This window comes from Taudactylus pleione, unplaced genomic scaffold, assembly GCF_031769625.1.
Source record: "Taudactylus pleione unplaced genomic scaffold, aTauple2 ptg000115l, whole genome shotgun sequence".
Classification (NCBI taxonomy): Eukaryota; Metazoa; Chordata; class Amphibia; order Anura; family Myobatrachidae; genus Taudactylus; species Taudactylus pleione.
In genome coordinates, this window is record NW_028284517.1 from 3,045,774 (window position 1) to 3,054,848 (window position 9,075).

Below are 9,075 nucleotides of genomic sequence, written 5' to 3' on the forward strand. Positions count from 1 at the left end.
AGTGCCACATCTCCATGATATACTGACCTAATGTCCAGTGCCACATCTCCACGATATGTTGACCTAATGTCCAGTGCTGAATCTCCATGATATACTGACCTAATACACAGTGCCACCTCTCAAGGATACTGACCTAATGCCAAGTGCCACATCTCTATACTGACCTAATGTCCAGTGCCGCATCTCAACGATATACTGACCTAATGTCCAGTGCCACATCTCCACGATATACTGCCCTAATGTCCAGTGCCACATCTCCATGATATACTGACCTAATGTCCAGTGCCACATCTCCACGATATACTGACCGCATGCCCAGTGCCGCATCTCAACAATATACTGACCTAATGCCCAGTGCCACATCTCCATGATATACTGACCTAATACACAGTGCCACCTCTCAAGGATACTGACCTAATGCCAAGTGCCACATCTCTATACTGACCTAATGTCCAGTGCCACATCTCCACGATATACTGACCTAATGTCCAGTGCCACATCTCCACGATATACTGACCTAATGTCCAGTGCCACATCTCCACGATATATTGACCTAATGTCCAGTGCCACATCTCCATGATATACTGACCTAATACACAGTGCCACCTCTCAAGGATACTGACCTAATGCCAAGTGCCACATCTCTATACTGACCTAATGTCCAGTGCCACATCTCCACGATATACTGACCTAATGTCCAGTGCCACATCTCCACGATATACTGACCTAATGCCAAGTGCCACATCTCCATGATATACTGACCTAATGTCCAGTGCCACATCTCCACGATATACTGACCTCATGCCCAGTGCCGCATCTCAACAATATACTGACCTAATGCCCAGTGCCACATCTCCATGATATACTGACCTAATACACAGTGCCACCTCTCAAGGATACTGACCTAATGCCAAGTGCCACATCTCTATACTGACCTAATGTCCAGTGCCACATCTCCACGATATACTGACCTAATGTCCAGTGCCACATCTCCATGATATACTGACCTAATGTCCAGTGCCACATCTCCACGATATATTGACCTAATGTCCAGTGCCACATCTCCATGATATACTGACCTAATACACAGTGCCACCTCTCAAGGATACTGACCTAATGCCAAGTGCCACATCTCTATACTGACCTAATGTCCAGTGCCACATCTCCACGATATACTGACCTAATGTCCAGTGCCACATCTCCACGATATACTGACCTAATGCCAAGTGCCACATCTCCATGATATACTGACCTAATGTCCAGTGCCACATCTCCACGATATACTGACCTCATGCCCAGTGCCGCATCTCAACAATATACTGACCTAGTGCCCAGTGCCACATCTCCATGATATACTGACCTAATACACAGTGCCACCTCTCAAGGATACTGACCTAATGCCAAGTGCCACATCTCTATACTGACCTAATGTCCAGTGCCACATCTCCATGATATACTGACCTAATGTCCAGTGCCACATCTCCACGATATACTGACCTAATGTCCAGTGCCACATCTCCACGATATATTGACCTAATGTCCAGTGCCACATCTCCATGATATACTGACCTAATACACAGTGCCACCTCTCAAGGATACTGACCTAATGTCCAGTGCCACCTCTCAAGGATACTGACCTAATGCCCAGTGCCACCTCTCAAGGATACTGACCTAATGCCAAGTGCCACATCTCTATACTGACCTAATGTCCAGTGCCGCATCTCAACGATATACTGACCTAATGTCCAGTGCCACATCTCCACGATATACTGACCTAATGTCCAGTGCCACATCTCCATGATATACTGACCTAATGTCCAGTGCCACATCTCCACGATATACTGACCGCATGCCCAGTGCCGCATCTCAACAATATACTGACCTAATGCCCAGTGCCACATCTCCATGATATACTGACCTAATACACAGTGCCACCTCTCAAGGATACTGACCTAATGCCAAGTGCCACATCTCTATACTGACCTAATGTCCAGTGCCACATCTCCATGATATACTGACCTAATGTCCAGTGCCACATCTTCACGATATACTGACCTAATGTCCAGTGCCACATCTCCACGATATATTGACCTAATGTCCAGTGCCACATCTCCATGATATACTGACCTAATACACAGTGCCACCTCTCAAGGATACTGACCTAATGCCAAGTGCCACATCTCTATACTGACCTAATGTCCAGTGCCACATCTCCACGATATACTGACCTAATGTCCAGTGCCACATCTCCACGATATACTGACCTAATGCCAAGTGCCACATCTCCATGATATACTGACCTAATGTCCAGTGCCACATCTCCAAGATATACTGACCTCATGCCCAGTGCCGCATCTCAACAATATACTGACCTAATGCCCAGTGCCACATCTCCATGATATACTGACCTAATACACAGTGCCACCTCTCAAGGATACTGACCTAATGCCAAGTGCCACATCTCTATACTGACCTAATGTCCAGTGCCACATCTCCATGATATACTGACCTAATGTCCAGTGCCACATCTCCACGATATACTGACCTAATGTCCAGTGCCACATCTCCACGATATATTGACCTAATGTCCAGTGCCACATCTCCATGATATACTGACCTAATACACAGTGCCACCTCTCAAGGATACTGACCTAATGTCCAGTGCCACCTCTCAAGGATACTGACCTAATGCCCAGTGCCACCTCTCAAGGATACTGACCTAATGCCAAGTGTCACATCTCTATACTGACCTAATGTCCAGTGCCACATCTCCACGATATACTGACCTAATGTCCAGTGCCACATCTCCATGACATACTGACCTAATGCCCAGTGCCACATCTCCATGATATACTGACCTAATACACAGTGCCACCTCTCAAGGATACTGACCTAATGCCCAGTGCCACATCTCCAGAATATACTAACCTAATCAGTGGTGTAAATTCATCCCAGATGCCCGAAGGCAAGTTATAATTTGGTGTCCCCCTGTCACACCAATGAGTAGGGACAGATTATAGATAGACGGAGGCAGCAGCTGATGGTCTGACACAGAGCTCTCCACTAGTGTATGGTGGCTTTTCAGGTGGCGGGAAGAGGTGCCATGTATTATTTGGCCATGACGGTCAGAGCCGTAACTAGACATTTCAGTGCCCTGTGTGAGAAAGAGCATTGGTCCCCCCCCCCCCAGCTCTGTGCGATGGCACCGACTCTTGGTTTTTTGTAAAATATATTTAATAAGAATTCTATACATGGATTAACAGAACAACAATAATAAATAAATCTCACATAATATGGAGCTGCTGCTCTCACCAATTTAATTACGCTCAAATACGGGCACTATAAAAATCATATCGATAGTGATATCATGGATGAACTGGTTTTTATAGTGCCCGTATTTGAGCGTAATGAAATATATGTACATATATATATAAATATACACACACATGTACTGTATATACACACATATATACGGGCAATCCATCGCTCCGGATCTCGCACCAAAGGGGGCGAGCTGTCGATGTTGAGTGACAGCTCGCCACCTTTGGTGGGCGGGCTGGGGGGGCGGCTGCCCAAACGGAGGCGTTCCCATGAGTGGAGAGATTCCGGCTCTGTTAGAGCCGAAATCTCTCTGGGGCTTGCGGCCACGAGACCCTACCACAAGGGTCTCGTCGCAAGCCCGATGGTCCTGTCCGCTCGCTATAGCTGTGGGTGGTCACCCACAGCTATGCGAGCGGCCAGGAGGCCGCACAAAAAAAAAAAAACGCCCTGATTCAGAGCGAGCACTCTGTCAGAGCGTCCGGCTCTGAATCAGGGCCTCTGCACGCTGGATGTAATTCTCATATGTTTACATTCTATGTGAATGAATAGCTGCACATTACTACTTTTGGTATTAATGCAGTATATCTTGTGAGTACTTGTATGCAGAGGAGCAGCATGGAAACATGGCGCCCGGAGAAAGTGCATGTCATAGCGCCGCCCCCTCCCTGTACTGAATCGTGCCAGTGGGGTATGGCCAGCCTGTCGGGGAATACTGAAGTGAAGAGAAAAACAGCAAACAGTGGCAGCATTATGCTGGGCATTGAGGTCCCATTGGGAGAATAGAATGCTTCGGTAATGCACTATCTGACATTAAGGGGTAGCTCCTTTGGCACTGCTTTATTTATGTATAGTACCTAGGATCTGACTTTTGCTTCTTTGAATCATTATTAGTCAATAGAGCAGATTGTATTATATATTCTGATCATTTAAATTAAATTGGGTATGTAGTCAGGAAGCCGACGTTCGAAATCCCGACCGCTGTTTTCCCGACTGTGCAATCCCGACAGGGGACTAATGATAGGCATTGAAATCCCGACGCCTAACATCATCCCTACGCCGGGAGCCCGATGCCCGGCATACCTAAGGTAAACCTGGCAGCGGGCGCGGACAGCCGCGCTTTAGGTTAGGGGCTCCCGGGGGGGACAAAGGGCTCTATTTACTACAATCCGCATATTGAATGCAGAGTGTAGTGTGATATTATCGACTGAATTCGCATTGCGAATTCAGGCAATAATACAGGGATTTACTACAAATCCCTTGCAGGGACAGAGCTTGCGATAAAGCTCTGTCCCTGCGAATCCCCTCCGCATACCAGTCACGTTATTTTCGCAAAAAATACCATGACAAAGTGGCCGCGCATGCGCAGACCGGTCGCCGCTGCTATCCCCCGGCGCTAAGCCCCGCCTCCTGGCACTAAGCCCCACCCCCCGCGACCCCCTCTCTCCCCCTTAATTACACTTACCTGCATGATCTGGGCCTCCGGTGATGTCCTCCATGCCTCCGATCAGGTGAACTCCCATACTGCACTGGGACCCGATCACCTGATGACCGGGCCGCAGTGCACTATGGAAGACCAGCTGACTGGAGGGGAGACATCACCGGAGGCCTGATCACCAATTTTTTTTTCTTTTTTTTACAGTAATCAGCTTGCAGTCTGTTTAGACCACACAGCTGATTACTGGGACCGACTCCCGGCTCTGCTCTGCCCGTTAGAGCAGAGTAGGAGGCCAGTAACCGGGGGAGACCCTGGATAACGCCACCTTCAGGTGGCGTTATTATCACAGGACTTACCCCAATGTATTTTTAAAATGTATTTTTAGTAACTTTGGTCGGACCACATTTCCCATTACAGTTATGGGAAATGCGATCTGCTTACTAAAAATAAGTGATACTTAGGGGTTGGAGTAGAATTTGACGAATTCTACTCCAATTGCCCTGTGATAACTATAGGTGATACTAAAATAATGTGAAAAGGGTGTGAAAACAGGTACTGGCGGGGGGGAGATGGGGGATCGGTGGCAGGCTTGCCTGCCTTTCCGGGGGGGCGGGAGCTGCACCCGTTTATCGGGAGGCTCCCACCCGAATCGGGAGGGTAGGCAACCCTGATCTACATTCAATATGCAGATTGTAGTAAATAGAGCCCTAAGTGTTTAGTGGGCTAATACTTTTTGCTCAGGAACAATAGCTGACAAAGGTTTGATACTGAGCTGTATACAGCATTGCTTTGTGAGTTTAATGCTCCAGCCCTTCTAACACTGCAGCCAGTTCCCTGAGCTCCTTACCTCTGCACATTACTGTAGCTGTTTCTGTTCGTGCAGCCCACGCCGTTCTCTTTTTTTTTTTTTTTTTAATTCAGTAAATTTTTATTGATTTTTATAAACAATACAAACATAAAATTAAACTGACATTGCTGAATTGTTGTAAATACAATATATTGTATTAAATTGACAGTTGTTAATAAAGTTATATATTCTTTTTCAAAGATAACATGGATGTGGCCTTTTATTTTGTTATATTTAAACGTCAACATAAAATATATAGAAAGAGGGAAAAAGGAGGACCAATCCTGATCAATTGCAGTTATCTCGATCTAGCAAGCCTCAAATACCTGTGTTTTTTAATTTTTGGAATCACAGTAAAACATTAGACATAGAAAAAATTATTTTATCAGATATATAACAATTATCAGCAAGACTCATTAAACAGTTACTAATCAACGACAGACTATTAATTGGTATGACGGCATGTGTCGATTCAAGCCACCTAGACCATACTTTAAGGTATTTCTTTTCTGACTTCCTGGCTATCAATACATATTTTTCGTGTGAAACTACCTTGTTTACCAGTGATAGCCATGTGTTAATAATATACGGGCCACTAGGTGCCATCCATTCCCTCGCTATGCACACTTTAGCAAGCATGCACATGTTGTTTACAAATATTTTAGGATATTTACCAATAGAATCATCCTCAGTGTTAGCCAGAACGCATGATACCGGGGTGAGGACATCTTGTGGTATACCTGTATCTGATATAATGCGACATCTGTGGACATTGCCACATAAGGTGCCAGAAATTTCCCTCCATTGAGTTACATTTTGGGCATTGCGTGTTTGCCCTACCCCCAATTGCGTATAACCTGGCAGGTGTCATATACACTCTATGAAGTATAAATAACTGTATCTGTTGAAATCGAGCAGATACTGTGGCAGTGCGCGGACTGGCCAAGGCTATTTGCCACGCCTCGTCAGTAATTGCACCAACATCATTGACCCAGTTTTGTCTAATATGAGCTAGATCAGATGAGTGATGCTCATCCAATAATTTATTATATAAAATAGAGATCAGGCGGCGAGAACCTATAGACGTCATCAGTATTTTAAGCGGTGAGCCACGGAGAAGTAGAGGAGCCCCTCTGAATTGAGCATTAAGTGTGTGCCTAAGTTGAAGGAATCTGTAAAAATACTCCCCAGGGACTTTAAACTCATCTTGAATTTGCTGAAAAGATTTCAGATATCCCTCTCGATATATCTGCCCAACAGATGTCACTCCCCATTTTCCCCACACTTCCCTAACTTGTAACTCAGAAAGCTCAGTAAATGTCCTTGAGTGAGCCAACGAAGTATCCGAATCTAATCCTTCCACCTTTAAAATCCGCGAGGTCAATCTCCAATTCATGACAGCTTGTTTAAACAGGGGAATTTTGACAACTACCAAACTATCGCTAAGGAGTAGTTGAACCGGAGACAAACCCATGCCGCTCCCAGCCATAATGAAGTTTAGCATTGAATCTGCCTGTATTACTTGAAACCACTCCCATAAGTGTGCCAGTTGCGTGGCATAGTAGTATAATTTAAATGAGGGCAATGCCAGACCACCTGATTCTCTTCGTCTAGTCAATGTGTCAGTTTTAATTCGAACTCTCCCACCAGACCAAATTAAAGAGGAAAGCAGGCCATCAATCTGTTTAAATATTCGCTGTGGAATATATATAGATTGTAAGCTTGCAAGCAGGGCCTTCCTACCTATATATCTGTCTGTTATTACCCAGTTTTGTTCTATTAATGCTTACAATTGTAAAGCGCAACGGAATATGCTGCGCTATATAAGAAACTGTTAATAAATAAATATATTGGGGAATGGTGTAGAACATACAATAGTTTGGGCTGTACGACCATTTTAACTATGTTTACCTGGCCTGTCATAGTGAGTGGTAGCAGAGACTCGAGTTTTAATAAACTCCAGCTGGGGATTAATATTAAGGACCAGATATCGTGAAGGATCCTTTGCAATCCAGATTCCAAGGTATTTAAAAGAATTTACCCAATTTAGCGAGGAGCGTTGCAGTGGATCAGTTGGGCCAGGATCTACAAACGGGAGCATTAAGGATTTGTCCCAATTCACACATAGACCGGAGTATCTACCGAATGTATCAATAGTACTCAAAACATACGGTATGGAAACCGCATATTTCGAAATGAACAATAGAATATTGTCTGCGTATAGCGCAATCTTATCTACTTTAGTTCCCACGGTAAGTCCTAATATATGAGGGCAGGCTCTAATTTTGCACGCCAAGGGTTCAATGGCAAGGGCGAACAAGATAGGAGACAGGGGACAGCCTTGCCTAGTACCATGAAACAGTGGAAACTGGGAGGAGACAAATCCATTTACCGCAACCCTTGCCACTGGAGCCGAGTACAAATAATTTAACCCATTTTATAAATCCCGGACCAATTCCAAATCCCTCTAGTGTCTCCCATAAGTAATCCCACTCCACTGAATCAAACACCTTAGCGGCGTCAAGGGACATTATAACAGATTTTGAGTCATCACTTTGGGGCATTTGCAAATGGGTGAACAGGCGTCTGAGATTAATGGCAGTTGATTTGCCAGGCATGAAGCCCGTTTGATCCGGGTGAATTAATTGTAGTATAACTTGGTTAATTCTAGTAGGTAGAATTTTTGCTATTATCTTTACATCAGTAGGTAGTAATGATATGGGCCTGTACGAATCTGTATGTGAGGCATCTTTACCAGGCTTGGGTAAAACAATTATAAGAGCTTCTGACATAGAGGAAGGGAGTTTGTTATATTCAAATATTTGATTAAAAAGTTTAAGCAGGCATGGCAAATAAAAGGCTTTGTGTTTCTTATACAACTCAAGAGGGATGCCATCCACCCCTGGAGCTTTGCTGGTGGGAAAGGAGTTAATGGCTAACTCAATCTCCTCTATGGTTATGGGGGAATCTAAAAGATCATGGCCTTCTGGACTAAGTCTTGGAAGATCTATATCTGCCAAGTAGTTACGAATATTCTGTACCTCATCTTTCAAATGAGAACTATACAATTGCCGGTAATATTTCGCAAATTCTTTAGCAATATCTGGCACCTTGTTATATACCACTCCATCTTGGTCAATAATTTGGGCTACATTTATAGATGATCGCTTGCCTCTAGCCAAATTGGCCAGATATGATCCAGGTCTATCCCCTAAGGCATATTGGATGTGAGATGAAAATAGAAGTTTAAAGTTTGCCTCCAGGCATTTTGTCCATGCCTTTTGCGCATCTACCCAATCCTATCTATTAGATTCAGAATTACCAGAAAGGTATGTCAGCTCCAGCGTTCTACACCTTGTCTCCAACTCAAGCTCCTCCTTTTTATAGAACGATTTAAGACTAGCCACCCTCTGTATCAACGTACCCCTAAGGAATGCTTTAAAAGTATCCCATAAACAAGGTCAAAAAGACG